Source organism: Aythya fuligula, chromosome 6 (genome assembly GCF_009819795.1).
Source record: "Aythya fuligula isolate bAytFul2 chromosome 6, bAytFul2.pri, whole genome shotgun sequence".
In the NCBI taxonomy this organism is placed as follows: domain Eukaryota; kingdom Metazoa; phylum Chordata; class Aves; order Anseriformes; family Anatidae; genus Aythya; species Aythya fuligula.
Genome location: NC_045564.1, coordinates 12,017,152 through 12,034,668, shown reverse-complemented (window position 1 = coordinate 12,034,668; position 17,517 = coordinate 12,017,152).

The window sequence follows — 17,517 nt, the reverse complement described above, 5'->3', positions numbered from 1 at the left end:
AAGCAGCTTCCTTTTCCCACGGTGGTGAGAGGAAACCAGAGATCTGAACTGTCACTCGCAGACTCGCTCATTGTTATGGGCTTGGACAAAGGCATATTTATAACTCTTGCTGTGACATTGTTTTATCTGTTTAACCGTGAGCTAGAACTTCACTAGCCTAATATTCAGCAATGTCAAATAAGACCAGTGGGAAAATACTCAGGATAACAAAGACTTGCAGAGTCTGTTGTATTGGTCCAGAAAAGGGCAGGGGAGAGATGAGAGAAAACCTGAAAAATTTACCAAGATTTCAGAGGATGGTATTCTGCCCGAAGAACTGCACATTTCCACCAGGAAGAACTTCACCTGATGAAACAACAGTTTTGAATGCAACTAAGAAGAGACTGGTTTAAAAAAATAGAGAATGAGGGAAAAAAGATCTTATGAAGTAGATGCTCTTTTACAACTGCTGCTGGGTGCTCTCACAGCCCGGCAGGGACAAGGATGCGCTTGGAAGCATTCCTGGGGCAGGCTGCAAGGAGAATGGCAACAGAAAAGCCAGGGTACAGTAGCTGCAAGCTCCCTTCGGTATCGCCCTAACGTGCACTAAGGTCTTGCAGCAGGGCACAGCCATCTTGCCCTAGGGCGAGGGAGCTTTGAATGACACAGGCCCTTCCTGGGCACTGGGACTGCCCTTTATGCTATGTCTGCACTAGAGCAAGACACAGAAGAGAGCAGTAAGGCCGATACACATCTCGGGTGTTTCCTGATGGTGGCCGTACTGATGCACATGCAAACACAGCGATGTCGCTTGCAAATTCAAGACTGTATGTAAATGAAATAGAACATGTCATTGTTAGAAGCATTTCATTGGAACAATGCATGGGTGTGTGTTTTTTTTTTTAAATTATCAGGCATACAAAGAATTGTTTTCAGGCTTCCAAGAGAATATTGCAATCAGTGGAAAATAACATGAACAAGGCATGAAGAAAACAAAAGTGAACTATCAAACAATAGCTTTAGACCCATTTATTTTTAGAAAAAGTGATTTTTTAGGCACTTTAAAAGGATTTCTCAGGATGGTTTCACTGTTATCCAAGAGTTTTTCAGCGCTGACGCCACACAACTGTTATCATTGCTAGGACTCAGGGACTGTTCTTTTGACAGGGCCTTTCATGAAGTCAACAGATCAGTTTAAAATAAGCCATAAATTATACTTGGCTGCCTATCAGCTTGGCCAGAGTGTTCTCTCAGTGCTGTCATAAGTGTTGGGGAAAGAGAATAACTACATGGCCCAATGGTTAGTTTTCAGGGCATATTCTGTCCCCGATTTAAAAACAAAGCATCCCCATAGCACTGACTCTGAAGCATAAACATATGCTAAAACAGTAATCAAGATGTTCACAGGCTTTCCTACAAATAAGTACACCCATTCTGAATCCTAAGTAGTACCCAAATAAATAATGGATTTGATGCAAGTCCCCACCATGAATGCCTCCCATTCATTAATACGAGGGAACTGTCAGCAGGATCATCTCCCATATCTCACCTCCTGTACCAGGAGGTCGAGAGAGAGGTGGTTTCCGATAGCTAGGATCCAAGCCTTATATAGCTCTCTGGATTATTATTAACATCATGAACTGCAGCCAGAATGAACTGAAAAGACAATACTGTCTACTCACAGTCTGCTGAGTTAGCAGCTAAAGCTTCAGCCAATGCAGCCAAACAAGTAATCACACGCAGACGCTGTTACCATTGGAAGCATTCAGTTACTTATTTTACATAGATTTTCCCATCAGGGTTAAATCTGGGGTGTCACACAGAGTCATTAATATGCCCCCCTGTAGGTCCCCTAGGAGTTAAAGGTCAGAACAGCGAGAGTGGCTGTGGAAAGATTGTAATTATAGGAAAGTGGGCACGTGATACACAGAAAGAGAAACGGCGAGTCCTCCGGGGATTTCAGAAGCACTCTGGCTCCCGAAGTACCTTTCTTCAGCACAGACACGTTTCCTTTGTATGCCTTCCCTCAGCCTACCATCATCACTCACACCTCGCCTGAACTGACTGCTGGTTTCTGCTCCTTTTCCAGGGCTCAGCTTCATCTTGGGAAAACGGATTCCACAAAAGAGGGTCAGACAAACACCAAGCTGTGACAAAAGCGGGTAAGTGGCATCATAGCCAAAGTCTCTCAGACTCAAATGGAGAAAAGATTGACTGAAACCCTGGGCAAGTCCTTTGTGGTGGAAAGTCAATTCCTTTCTGTTCTTTCTGATCGGCAGGAAAAGCACTATCCACAGCAATCGACAACCAGTCTGGTCTGTCCTGCCAAGATCTCAGACTGATAAAGCCTCCTTGGCACCGTGCAACAGAAGCTGCTCTCACTCTCACGATACTACTTTAAGGAAATGGTAAATTGAATTTCCTGCCTCAGAGGGAATTTGTTTCCCCTTTAGCCCAGTTAAATAATCTGTGCCAGACATTACTTTCGGCCTTTAGACTCATAAAAGCCTGTCTGAAGGCTACTATGGCTTCATTCTTCTTTGTCTCCCAATCAGAGAAAATAGCAGCAACTGTCCATCATTTGAAAACAACAAGTATTTGCAAGTATGAGTTACTGTTTTCAGCCCTGGATATTTCTAACTCTACCCTGTTCTTATGCAATCTACTGCAAGACAAGCCATATTCTACAATGAACTCACCATAGTCTTTGACATCATCCTATATAAAGACAAATTTTGTGGCAGCTTTGCTTACCTTTCAACAATAGACTTTTAATTAATTTAACGACAACAAAAAAAATTGCACTGTTTTAGGGCAGTCCCTGGAAAGATTTATTTGATATTGAACTTTTTTTCTTGTATACTGGCCCCACATTTCCTGTGAGGATAGTAAATGGTCTCCTATGGGTAACACAGAATTGTATTACAAAAAGATGCAAGTCTCAAGCCTGGAAGCGTAAGCAGGTGGGCACGGGACAGGCAAGCTTTTGGTGGTCAGGAGAAGAAGGAAGTTGCATGTTGCAGGTATAGACACACAACTGAAATATTTAGTATCTAGAAGGATTAGCAGTGAAACAGTTAATAGACATTTTATGTTTCATAATGCATATCTCACTGTGATAATGAACTACCAGCAATGTTCGTAGCAGTCACTGTCTTGTTTTAGAGATAACACTGCTTAGTCTGTGGAAACTTTATCTCCATTTTGGGGGTGGAGGTGAGAGAAACTTTCATGCTAGCTCCGAGAAACGCCTCCACTTTGAATAAAGACTTAAATCGTACACTGAAGCCCTTTACAGCTTGCCACAACTTCCTTGGCTTGCTCATTGCAACACAAAATGAGAAATTTGCTGCAGGGTGTTTATCAGTTTGAAAAACATCACTTACTTGTTCATTAAATCCAACAATGGACTTAGTCAGAAGCAGCGATAGGTTTGAGTTGTGTCATAGAACTATCTTCTTGTCCTTCGCAAAGGGGTATGTCATTGCCACAGACCTGCAGGGCTTCATTCCTGAGAGCTACCTGCGCCTTCTCACACTCACGACAGGCGGCTGGGAGCAGTGCTCATAGCATCTCCAACACTCTCCTCCTACTCCTACATTCCTCCTCCCTCCCCCCCCCCCTTTAATCATTCCCTAAATGAGCTAGTTGACAGTACAAGGCCAGGTTGGCTTTCAGAAGCCACCTCTTCCTTTTTGTTCTCTAATTTCTCCCAGACAATTAGACCTGAGAGTATTTATCCAATCAACACAACACTTCCAGCAGAAAGCTAACATAAACGCCCCTTGAGAACAAATGAAATCACCTGATGAAGCCTTGGTGAACTTGCACTCCCTTTGCCATGGCAAGGGCAGAAAGACAGGAAGCAGCGTGACCATGCCTGTTGCTGGTTGTCCATGAACACCATGCCAGCCATTCTCCTAAAAGAGAAAAGTAGTGACTACAAAATACAAGAGTTACTTGCTGGTTTACAATGACTATTTCAGTGGCAAAACAGCCACACATGCAAATTGTCCCCAACTGTTTCTGAGTGGGTGGCAGTGGCAGCACCAGAATGACACAAGCCTTACCAATGTGACACCTCAACATTACTCCTCTTCCCAAAGGACAACACCATGCTCCAAGCCAGGACAGCTGGTGGGTAACAGGGGCATGGTTGGACCTGTGTTTGTCCCCTGCCTTTCTTGTGATTCTCCTCCAAGGCTGTCCCTGTAACAAGGCAGCTGCTGCCTGACAATTTGGAAACATTTTAATCTGTAAAGAACACCCCTTCAGATCAAAAAATGGGCCCGTGTCTCTGTGTGGCCTAGCTGCCTCTCACAGGTCTACAAGGAAAAACAAAACCCATCTGTTTCCTCTGTTTTTCCACACCAGAGAACTGAAAACCTTTGATCTGCAAGTGAGGTACAGGCTCCACAGGTCATCTCCAGAATGAAGTGGGCTGACCAACCACTGGCCTGGGGAGCACAGTCTACACCACAAAACCTCTTCCTCTGCTTGTGATTCATGATTAGAAGTACACAGCAAATAAATAAGCAGGGGGAACAAGTTGGCAGAGAGAGATAACGGAAATATTCCCCTTCATTTCTAAAGAAAAGTGTTATTTTTATACTTTTCTTTGCAGAGTTCAGTAAAACCCATGAATGAGCAGGGGATCCCCTCTCCAGCATTTTTTTTTTTTCAGTTTCACCTTTGTATACATTTGCTTTTAGCCATTTCAACAACTTTGGAGAGGTTATGTTCAGCACAAGCATAAATGGCCCCCTGCACCTCTCCCCCATGAGCTGCTGGAGCTTGCAGCTCTCCAGAGAAAGGTGGAGGGGGACACAAAGAGAGAGCAGACAGGATCAGACACCTGAACCGAGCGCTGAACAGAAACAGGAAGGAAAGCTGCGGGCAGGAGAGAGGGCAGCCTGGAGGGAAAAAAGAGGAAGAGTTCCGGGGAGGGTTAAGCAATTCAGAATTTACATTTGTGGTTTTAAGAAAAAAGGCAATACTTAAACTCAGACCTCTGATATCTACCAAACCTCTCTGTGGATTAGCATTTTGCCTAGAGGCAACTATTTGCAGGGTAATAGAGGTGCTGCTGGGTACTGGCCCCACCAGCCCTACAAGGAAAGGAGAACAGCAGCGGGAGGAACCCCCCAAGGCGTGGAGAAGAGGGGGGAACCCCGAGCCCTGGGCCTGTCCGTGCAGAGGTGGATGGTCTGCCTGCCCAGTGGTGCTACCACCACCAACCATGCAGGCAGGCATGCGGGAGGCTTTGCTGCTCTGCCATCAGGGACTAAAAGTCAGCAAGAACAGCAAACGTCTCAGCCTTCCAGACCTTCCAAGATACAGGCACCTGCTGCCTACGTGCTGCCAGCAAGGGCTGAAATCTGCATCTGCAGCAGTGGATGGAGGCTGGAGGAAGAAGCACGTACCCACAGAGACAAGCTCCCCCCCAGCTCCCTCTGGCCACTGATCAATCCCTACACCTCAGCATCCCACTAATGCCTGTCTCCCCCAGGCAGACCTGTCCCTCTTTTCCTTCCTCTGCTGGGGTGCACCCAACACCCCCTCCCCAGGCACTTGTGCTACTCCCTCTCATGGGTTTTGTGGACCACCCTTACCCTCAGGCCCTGATGGCTTCTTCTGGGTGCAGTGTCTGATCTGCAGCTGCCCTGCCCAGGGACATGTTTCCCCAAGTGAGGCACGGGTTCAAAGGCCACACATTGCCTTTAGCCACCCCGTCGTGCAGAAGAACCAAGCACCTTGCAAGCCCTCCCAGCTGCTTTCCTCGTGCCCATGAAGCTGCATCAGGGATCCCCTCTGCCCAACCAGCCAAGAGCTACCAGACACGAAGCCTCCCTTCAGCTGTGCCTGACTTTGGATAACCAAGTGCAGAGCCAGAGCTGCACAGCTCTGCTCCTCCTCCCCCATCCTCTGGGGACCCAGGCCCGGGTTCTCCCCTTGGGAGGCAGGGACACAGCAAGCAGACCATAGGGTAGCAGCAACGGCTGTGTGTGATGGAGAACCCATGCCGCCAGCTGTGCAGTGTTCAGAGGCAAGAGAAAAAAGGTCCGAAAGTTTCTCTCTATCTAGCCCTTGGCTCCCTGAAGCTAATCCTCAGTTTTGGAAGGAAGCAGCAATTCCCATGTTTCTCTCAACTCAGCCAAAAGCTGTAAAGCAGACTTCTCCTGCCCTCTGCTAGTGTCCAGACCCTCCCCTATGTGTTTTGTCGATGAAATCTCTCACACCCAATTCAGAAGATAATGATGTTTGCTAAACATGCTCTGCCTCGCTACCAGAAGAGCCCCTGACCTTGTCCCGTCTTCTTGCTGTTTGGCAATCCTATCAGCGCTCGCAGTGACCTCCAGCCAGCTGCGCGGGAGGCCTTCGGAGCCAAACATGTGCACAAATAATTTCGGGGGCAGCTGCTGCTACCGGGCTATCTCCTCCCGCGGCTTCTGCAGGTGTGAGCAGTTGACGCATGCTGCTGCTTACGGCCCCTGGCACACCGAGAAGCCTCTCCCTGCAGCTGCTGCCCACTCGAGGCACCTCAACAACAGGCCCTTCATGCTGGCACCAGCCCGCGCTGCCAAAGGCACTGCCGCCCGGGAGCCACAGCCTGAAACAACCAGGCCCATGGATGGCCGGCCCGCCACCTTGAGCACGGCAGGTCACAAGCTAATCGCTGTTCCAAAATTAAGCAGAACAGAGGCTGCCTTGTGCGTATCCAAACACAGTGCCCCCGTCTCTCCAACGCCTCTGGCCTCCTGCTGCTGTAGCCTGAGGTGGTTTTTTGTTTTCTGATTTATTTTTTTTTTTTTGCTCCAGCATGTAGAGGTCCAAGCCTGGCCAGAGTTCATTCAAGCCTGATGAGCAGCAGCAACCTGTGTCTGAAAAATGAGGCTGTTGTGGCTGGAGACCATCATGAAAGCCCGAGCAAGGCTGAGACCAGATATGTGCTCCGCTTACTCCAGCTGTTGCTCAGAGCAAATCCTTGCTTTGCTTTGGACTGTCAGGAGTTAGGCTCATCCGTGCTGGAATTGCTTCTCTGATGTTTCTCCGTGCTGCAGTTGCACGGTGGGCCTGCAGGTCTGGCTGGAGCCACAAGAGACAGCCATGAAGGATGGGCCAGCTTCCTTGCTTCAGTTCTGCTCCCTGCATCAGCCTGCTGCTGGCAGGCATTTTCTGCCATGGTTTCGTTAGGATGCTGCATACCTACAGCCTGCTAGACAGCCTCCCTGGAAGCTGAAGTGATCACGCAACCTATGACGATCCTCAGCATTTACAGCAAACCTTTCATCAGAGGATCTCAAAGCAGCTCGCCAGCGGGAGTGGGCACAACCTCATGCTGTGCCTGGGAGATAAGCAAAGGATGGAAGAGGCTGACTGCTTCAAAGCAAACAGCAGCTCTATGGGATGAAGGCTGCATCACGTCAGCTGTGTGCAGCTGTGATGGAAACCACAAGGCTCAGATAAAGCTTCAGGGAGAGGGAAGCACGCTGAGACCTGAACGAGGACATGGAAGGAGTGCGTACAGCAGGCTGCTGCATGCCACCCAACGGCAACTGGAGCTCCCCCCTCAGTACCAAGGCAACTCAAAAAACGATTGAGTTAAGATGAGAAAAAGCGAGGAAAGAGGCCTAGGGAAAAAAACATAACTGAATGTAACAATAACAACAAAAATAAACCCAGACAAAAGGGAGATAAACAGGCATACTGTTGTACTGTCCAGCACACAGCTAGCTGTGGAGCAACCTCAGAGAGACTGGTACCAAACTGCACTGCTGTCCCAGGAACAGAAGAGCTCGAGACGAGCAGGACAGCATCGGGCATTCCTCCTGCAGCTGAAGGGCCGCCACTGGTCATCAGAAGACAAGCGGAGATGGGAAGCTTTAAAGCGGTGCCAGAAAAAACAAGCTACAGCCAGGGTCGAGGAACATGGGATCAGGCTCTGAGTTGTCAGCAGTTGTGGTGTATACATCTCTGAAAACAGACGCGATGCCAGGAAAATCCAACTCCCAGCATGAAAAAAATAACTTCAGAATGATAACGAGAGAAACTGAAGCAACTTGCGACTGTGAATTAGCGATTACATAAAAGCTTTTATCTTAAAGTTATGTTAGGCCAAATTCTGAAGTCATTTCTTCAGCCAGAATGCTCCCTTGAGATTGTGTGATTTGGCCACAAAGTACTACATCTGAGGGGGGAAAGAAAACACACAGAAGATCTTTCTAAGCGAGCCAACTACTGCACAACAGCAACAGCCTTGACTTCGCATCAAGTGCTTCTTCAAGAGGTGGCAAACAGCATCGGCAGGTTCGCGGCCCCAGCGCAATGCTGCTCACTGCCAGCTCCTCTCCGCTGCCTGGCCTGAGAGGATGGAGCGCACAAACAGCCCCTGCCTGTTCCTGTGAACAACACGCTGCCAACCTGCAACTTCTCAAGGGGTGTCGAGCACAATGTGAGAAAATAATGGGTATTTTGAGCGGGAGACATGCCCTTCCTGGGCATGACAAACTGCTCTCGGAGCCGTTCGTAAAGCAAGGGAATGTGCTCAAATACCTGCCACAAAGTATGAAGCTGGAATGCTTGCCAGCCAAAAATGCTGGAAATAGCTCTTAAAAGTCATGCGAACACTCAAGAGTTTCTGAAAGGAGAAATAGCTGGAAATAGTTTTAGATAAAAGAGCCTTTCATGCCAGCTGGCAAAAGTAAACCAGATGGATGAGATGATGGATAGACAGGGCTTAAAGCCACTTTTGTCTCAGCAGCGGGCTGGGTTTACGCATGCTGTGTCTGAAGGCAGCGCATCGCATCACCCGACCCTGGCTGTTAACTTTATGAAATCACACCAGGACACCCCACGGCGCTCAGCAGCAGCTCCCAGCCCTGCCAGACCCCTGGCAGCACACGGGGGTGACCAGGATGGCTCCGCACACGCAGGGTGGTACTTTGCCCGACAGAGCTTTTCCCCTTTAGTTCAGCAGTCCCACCTCCACTGAAGCTCAGGGAGGTCTGTTGCACTGTGGGTAGCTTTGCAAACATTGAGGGAAAAATATTTGTTTTCCATAGCGAAATAGTAGTGCAGCAATTTCAGACAAGTGAGAAATGAAGGATTCTGAAGAAAACAAGTGAGCAATGACATGCAAAGACACTGCAGGAACCTGGAAACATTAAAATAAATACCACAAGCAGGAAAAGGAGTAGTTTAACTTTGTTAGTTGTTTTTTTTTTTTTTTCCTCCCTCTGTATCAGGACTGCATCCCTAGAGATTTCATGTCAAAATGGAATTCTGTACTGAATATTAAATATTCATCAAGAAATTCACAGTTGAAAGCAATCTGCAATGATGGATAAAAAACGAATCACCTCTGCACCACTTCTATTCTTGTTTCTTCCATGTCTTGGGGATTAATTCTGAAGGACTTCAGCATTGACCTGTTTCTGCTTTTCCCATTCTGTCCAGGAAGACTCTGAGTTACTGAGGAAGTGGCAGGATTGCACCACCAGAATTACAACAGCAGTGCCCTGACGTATACAACACCCATGGAAACGGGCACGACCAAAGCTTCTGGTCCCCAGCGCATCCCCCTGCCACACAGCAGCTGGGCAACGCGGCTCGTGCTGAAGGAGCTGCTTCAGCAGGAATGTCAGCTTCTTTGTTGTTGGCTTCCGTAAACATTTTAATGTGAAAAAAGTACTCCTTGGCCTAAATCATAATATCACCTTCTAGATGTTATGTAAAAAAGCTTCCATTACCCTCAGTCTTTGAAAGACAGGCAAAACTGCCTGCTCTGTGCAAATCACTTAGCCAAAACCAGGTCAGAGAACACCCGACTTCTGTCCATCTCATGGAAGCAGCTGCAGGAAGAAATTGCCATATCCACCTTGTTTTCCTGCAGGCGTCACCTTTGATGACTCACAGCATCCAACAAAGGGTACAACGAACACGTGGCAACCCACTGCAACTCCAGAGCTGCATCAAACCCTGCATGCCAGCGCTCCTTATCAGTGGTGCAACACAGACACTCAGTTTTGCTTTCCAGAGCCAGTCTATCCAAAGACAAGTGGGTTGGCCCCAAATCTTTCCCAGGACAGAGCAGAGGTGCACACTGGGGTCAGGTGCAAGCACAGCCAGATCTTCAGGACGGGAACCTGGTGGTCACTAGCATGAGGCACGGCCACGCAGGGCTCCGTGCTTGTTTTCAGCCTTCCCCCTTCTCCCCAGGAACCTGTGAAGCACAGCTACAAGGTGGGCAAAACCCACTGACTGCTGCCATTTCTGAAGGGCAGGGTTTCACACGGGGATGATGGTTAATATCTGACAGCCAAAGAAAACCTGGATTTCACATCGCATGTTGAGCAAATTTGATGGAGAGATCACAAACACATAAGCACATATTCTGCTATTCCACACTGACCTTTTCTTTAAGGTTAAAAATGCACTTAAAGCTTTTTTTTTTTTTTTGTAGTTTTGACCTCAGCAAGTGGTAGTTGCTCAACTGTCAGCAGCAGTGTTCCAAGTTCCAATGACTTACTGCAAACTTCATGCTACTTGATATTTTTGACAGCTCTGTAGGCTCATGATTAAATTGGTATTTCAGCTTTTGTCAGCAAAAGTTTCTAAACTTCACTTTATTTTAAGAAAGGAAAATAAACCCTAAAAATGCATATGTTGGGAGCCAGCCAAAAGCAGTGGCATATAACAGTTCCTTGGCCCCTGTGCTCAGTAAAGTGATGCACGTGTGTTGGACTTCAGAAACCAAAGTAAACAGTATGATAACGCGGATGGCTGGCTGCTGAACGAGGCTCTAACCATAGAACTCACCTCACTACAACACCAGTCGTATTGAGCGCTGGCCCACTGACAGGGGTATCTGAGAGCCCATTTATGAGCTCCTCGGAAAGCAAACAGGACTACCATTCACTGTTAACAGGTCCAGTCTTCAGCGCTGTGCCCAGAAACTCTCAGCTTCCCATAGACTGCAGAAGACATGAGGCTCTAACAGTAAGCCTTTAGAGAATAAACACCTTTCACTAGGAGTTCTGCAAAATGCCTTGATACTGCCCCAGCAATGTGCGTGGAAACATATGCCACAAGGCTTTCAGGCTGATCTCTTTCAAATTTTTGCATAAGACTAAATATTTCCTCATTTGCAAGGTGTGGCTGGGCAAGAGAAATGGTTAAGTTTCTTTAATTAATTCTGGCGCTATTTGTATCTGTATTTTAATAGTTTCAGGTGCATTAGTTATTAGGGATATGTGCTTGAAGGCATGAGCAGTGAAAGTTCTCAACCTCTCTTCCCTGGCAGGTTTAAAGCCTCATTTCTTGAAATCCATGCAAGGCCCTTTCCCACAGATGCCACAGAGCACAACTGTTTGGATCACCAAAACACAAAAACCACAAACCCAGGGGACACACACACACAAAAAAAAAAAAGCCTTGCAAATAAAACAAATAAGCCAAGGAGGGGGAAAACAGCCTCAGTCACCCCTCCTACCTGGATAATTCTCCCTCCAAGCAATGGCCAGCACAGCACTGACCCTTCCATGAGCGGAGCTGCTGTGGCATCCTGCAGAGAGACCTTGCTGCAACCGAGATGCCACAGCAGGCAGAGCGGGACGGGCTGTGCCCTGAGATAAGATTGTCTGCCAGTGCTTTGTTGGAGGCAGCCGTGCAGATGCCGGAGGGAAAACAAGCTGTAAAGATGGTAAACGGAGAAGGGAAAGAAACACCCTGAGGGAAGCGATGCTGGCATGGGAGACTGGCGGTTCCTTGTTGGGGAAGGGCAAGGGGACACACAGCACTCCTCGTTATCGGTTCAGTGTAGCCTGTCCTGCACAGCCCAGACTTGAGAGTCCCAGGAGGAGCTGTGGGGTCAGTGCGGTCCTGCTGGCATTCAGCCAGCTGATGATAAACTCTAATAAGCCAGAGGAGAATCCGAGAGGAGATCCCCTGCAGCTTCCTGCTGCAGCTCAACCACCTTTGCTTAGCACATACAGAAGCGAAGCCAGAGCATTGTCCTCGCCCGGGTAAGCCACCCTCCCTGGCGCCCGCACTGAGGGCAGTAGGGCTAGGCAGGGCCACCCTGCCCTGGGGACACAGGAGGGCAGGGTGTTCCAGCAAAGGCAATGGCTGCTCCTCTGCACCCTGAGGCCCCAGGAAGAGACTTGCGCCGAATGCTTTGGTTTGTTTAATCTGCCATACAGAAACAAAATCCAGAGAGGTTCAAGCTCTGGTGTTTACTCTATCAGGCTTATTTCTGGGCTAAATAAACCATCAAATCTAAGTCTCCACTGAAAACATCAAAACATGCTAGTTGAAGCTGATGAATAGTTAGTGTTTGGCAGAGACAAAGCACGAATCCGTAATTATTAGAAGATGAGTCACCTGGAGAAACTAGAGCAGTAGCCAACAAAAAATCCCCTTTGAATAACTTAATGAGAACGAAGCTGCCCAGAGCCACACCAGCATCGGCGACAAGAGCATGCCAGCCCTGGGGCAGGCAGCACCACCCCAGCTTTGGGAAGGACACCTCAGCCCTCTGTGGCCATGTCCCACTGAGGACCGCATGCCTACATCACCCAGAGCCCGGTCTGGACACCAGCATCCTCTGCCATCCGCATTCCCTCCGTGACTCACAAGACTGGAACAAGCCAGACTTTTGCAGACAACAAAAAAGATAAAAATCATATTGCTTGGGGGAGTGCCAAGCTATTATTTCATCCAATTAGAGTCTCAAGCTGCTAAAAGTTAAAAGGATTTCCTCTGGAAAGAGAACATTCTCCAGCCAGAAAGTCTCCAGAAAGGTACAAGAGAAATAACTCCTGGCATTCAGCATTAGGAAACAAGCGTCTAGACAAAGGCTGCTTTTTTGGTTTGTTGCTGCTGACGTTTTTAAAAGATGCTGTGGCAGAGATCCTAGAAATTGGATTTCTATGTTTATGTTCTTCCTACCTGTGACACATTCACATATCCACAAGATGCTGGGGATGGTTTAAACATCTCTGATTATTTTATTTAACTACTACAACCTGATGGTACTATATCCCCCCGGGTTTGAAATGGATACACATGAATGCACTATCAGGCAGCAACAGCATACAGCAGGGAATGAGAACCAGCTGCCTACCACCACCCCCTGCCACTGAAACTGCATCCTGAGATACAGCACGGAGCTTACACCTCACATCAGTCCTGTTCCAGAGACTTCAGTGGGAAATGAGGAGCACGAGAGGCTCCTGCACAGGGGTCACTTTCACATGGTGAGGTATGGAGAAAGCACCCAACATTGCGGTGCAGAATATGAGCACAGCCCCCTCCCTGCAGGGCACAGGGCAGCCAGCACCAGGCTGGGAAGTGCAGGAGCCCCACTGGTGTACTCACCCTACTTGGCGAGGCACACCACTCGCCTTTCCTGCAGCTGCCTGCCCTCAACCTAGCAAAAATGCAGAGAATGGGACTAAAGGGCAAGAATTGTTTTTGCGTTTTCCGTTCATGCCCACCCCTGCGCGGGCAGCCTGGCTATGAGGAAGAAGCGCGCTCCCTTGCCACAGTGCTGCCCGATATTGCTTCAGTGTGCTGCAATGCACCAATTGGGTAAGAGGCAATTTTAGTTCTTTTACTCCCATTGTCAGTGCTGTGGTGTTGCATTCATAGGCGCGTAAATAAAAGCCGGCCTCCCATCCAGGGTAGCTGCCATTTTGTACAGCCTTTCTGATCTCGTGGCAGAGCACCACAAAGCCTGAGCTTGGCTTTCAGGGCTCTCCCCCACTTGCTGATTACCACCAGTCTTAAAAGGTCATTTTCCAGGTGATTCTACACCATTGCAGCAACAAACTTCTGCTCTAACATTATGCAAAAGGACACATACATTCAAACACATCTGACTTCAACCCCATCTAAGAGAAAGGCTTTAACATGTCTGCAGATCTGTCAAGAAGTTTTGCCGTAGACTTTGACAACCTCGTTTGTAACCATTGCATTGTCAGACAAGTTTCCTTCCTCTTCCCCACACTACCACCTCACATCTCATTCAGAGCTCTCACTGTGTTTCCTAAACAGATGGAAAGCCCTGTACACTTCTAGGATTTGGGAAGCATTAGCTCAGCTTTTAGGGGTGGAATGTGAAGATCAGAAAATAAACATGGCAAACCCAACCAACTCTGCTGATCCAAATGAGGGCTTTTTTCTAGATTTCCCTTGGATCTGAAGCCCCTTCTACCGTAGATCAGTGTTACTGAAAATACAATCACTCAATATAGATGCTCACAGCTTAGAGGAACAACCTGACACCCGAGAAACAAAGCTGAATGTAGAAGATGAATGAAAGTGGTTTAGCTGGATTTGAAAGTCACACCTCAGCTATGGCCACATAACCTCATTCACACTTACCTGCACCAGCCTGTAATGCTGTGCATGTGCACGTGCACTAAGAGCACTGACAAACCACTTCTGAAATAATTAAGGGCACACAGGGACCCAGAAACCAGGCTGACTCTGGGGAGAAGAAGTGGGGGACTCTAGCCCGGAAGCCAGACACGCCCACATACTTGAAACTCCCCTTGCAGAGGAGAAAATGAAAGGTTATCATCCTCCAGATGTGAGTGTGACAGTTACCTCGTGAGCATCTAGCAGCTCCAAGAAGACTGGCTGTTGGTCATGTGTCCTGCAGCATGGTGAAGCTGTTTTCTGCTGGAGGCTCTGCTCAAGACTTTCCCTGGGAAGGATAAATGTCTTCTAGTCAGATCTTTGACCACACTGTCTAAGGCTCAGTCAAGATTGCCCTCCTCACCAACACTCTGCCACAAAATCCCTGAAAAGTGACAGGTCTCTGCAATAAGAAGTGCAGCAAGACCATGAAATCAGCTCTTTTTCTGATCTTATCACTGTGACACATACCATAGAAGCCACCAGTGGTTTACATTAAGAATCTCCTGTTTTGAGTGGTTCGGATACTACATTTCTTTCTGCATCCCAGGCACAGTATTAACTCTTCAAATACAAAGTCACAGCTGTGTGCATCCTTGCAGCCATACTCCCCTTGTAAGTAACTGAAACGAGGATGTATCTGGTGGCTTCCATTAGTGTCTTTTATCTACTGTAGAGAAAGAAAAATTTCCAATGTTGGTATAGCCCAGGAAGCAAAGAAAGCAGAATGTGTCCTACATCATATCCCATGACGCAGGGAAGAGTGTTTGAAGTGCTGAAGTATCCAAAATGCTTTTTAAACTTTTCGGCTACTCTAAAATAATTTTACGCTCTTCTAGGCTTAACCCTAGTACACCAGCAAGAATCATATTAAAAGGTTTCAGATTCTCCTATTCCACAGATCCCACTGTTTCACTTCAACTGCCATCATCAGCATGGCTAGCTGTTTTTTCTGCAAGTAAATCAAAACACCTATCCTTATTCCTACATTAGTAATTCATTTTTTTTAAAACAGGAAAAATGAAAGATCCCTTTCTGGACAGATCAAGTCCCTCGCAAAGACTAGTAACCTATAGTATAGGCTCTACATAAATGTCCTGTTGTACAATTACTTCTTAAAAGAGAGGCTGTACAAACCTCAGGATTTGAGCTTCTACTTTAAAAAAAAAAAAAAAAAAACATCAAAAGACACAAGTCCTAATTAAGGGCCTAATCTAATTCTTGAGTAGTCACTGTTACCTGTGCAAAGAGGTTATATTATTTCCCAACTGTAGTCATAGCCTTTATTATTTTAAAGATGCAAGATGGTACACAAATGCCCAGACCTTTGTTTGTGGAAAACCATGCGTAAGCAAGCCAGCCTTATCTGCCTGAACTGATAAGCAACTTTGAATACAGTGACCCTGGCTTACAATGACTGCAGTCTATCATTGCTGTTTATTTTCACTGATCATATTTAGCAATCAAGTTCAATAAACTTATCAATGTCTCAGCAGCAGTCCCTTGGGACACACAGCTCATTGTTTCTAGGATAAGGAGGTTTAACAGTTCAAATCAGAACAAAGAGTACTTATTTCCTTACCTGGTTAGAAGAGGTGGTACCTGACAAATGCATGATCTATCCAGGACTGAGAAGCTTAGAACTCGCATCCTTTTTTCCACCCAATATTTCTGGATCACATACACAGAGCTCTTAGTACTGTTTTCTCCAAAGCAGTTTCATTTAAAAAAAAAAAAACAAAAAAAAAAAACTACTGCACTTCAGAAATTCTGAAGCAGAATAAAGCAGCTGTAGTTAACTTGATATTAACACTCCCAACACTGCAGCAGGAATAGAGGCAAAGGTGTGCTACACTGCGATTGAGCTGCAACAGTCTGCCTTGGGACAGGGAAGCTGACTTACACTGGACACTGACTTGCAGTAATAAGCCCCTAAAAACATTGAGTATGAAAACTGGTAACAAGTGAATGTGACTCATCTAAGGAATAAGCAGAAGTGAGGAAAGTGTTTATGCAGAAATATCCTCACTCTAGTTCGACCCCTCATTAAACTTACTAGGCAACTGATGTTCACACAAGTTTTCTGATTGGGGTATAAATTATATAGGGCAGCTTCTGAGCAGCACATACACAATTTATTTGAGACTTGATGAAGCGACTACGTTAAGAGTTCAGAGGAAACTGAACTCCCATGTCTGTAAGGATTTCTGTTTGAAAATCCATTTACAATAAAAAGCTAGATGTACTAATTGCCAAGTCCTCTATCACATTATGAATCATTTTCTAACACCTTTGCTACCTGTCAAAAGATTTAAGCTGAAATTCACCTTACCTTTCTAGCAAAAAAGCAGGTAACGTGTAAAAGCCTCGGTATTCTTAGGCAATCCAGATCTCTGCATAGCAAAACAACTGCAGACTGCAACAGAAGGCCTCACACATAACACCTAGTATAAGAGACGGCTGCAGTACAGCAACACTGTCCTTATACACTGCTTCAGGATACTCCCTGACCAGTCTCCTCAATTATAGCAGTTAAACCCAGCACAATCTTCCTGAGAAAAAGGAAATGAAGTTAATGTTTGTGATACCGGTCAAAGTGCATGAAGAAAACACCTTACTAATTTTGTTAGGGATTCAATATGTCCATTTACACTAAAAGATAAGCCAACCACAGGCAGTTAGATGACAAGAGCTAGTCATTACACTATATTCCACAGAGAAGCACCAGCTGCACTAGCTGAAACGTTACTAAATCCTGCTAATGACATTGCTATTTCGCTTAGGTTAAGAGTCTACTCCTACACCTATAAAAAAAATGTTGACAATTAAGGAATGGTGTGGTGAGCATAGTCAAATAAACATTAAGCTCCAAGTGCCTTCATCACATGATGCTTCTTTAGTGTATCTTGTAACCCCAACAGAGAATGGCAAAACCAGCAAATGGCTATTTCTGTTACAAATAAAAAAATACTTTCCTTTTCTATTTCATTATCAGGTAACTCAAAGTCATTTTACTCTATGCTTATTTTAAAAATCAAGTGAAGAAAATTACCACAACAACCGCAGAAGCAATTTGGAAACCAACCCACATTACTTCAAAACCTGCACCTCAATCTC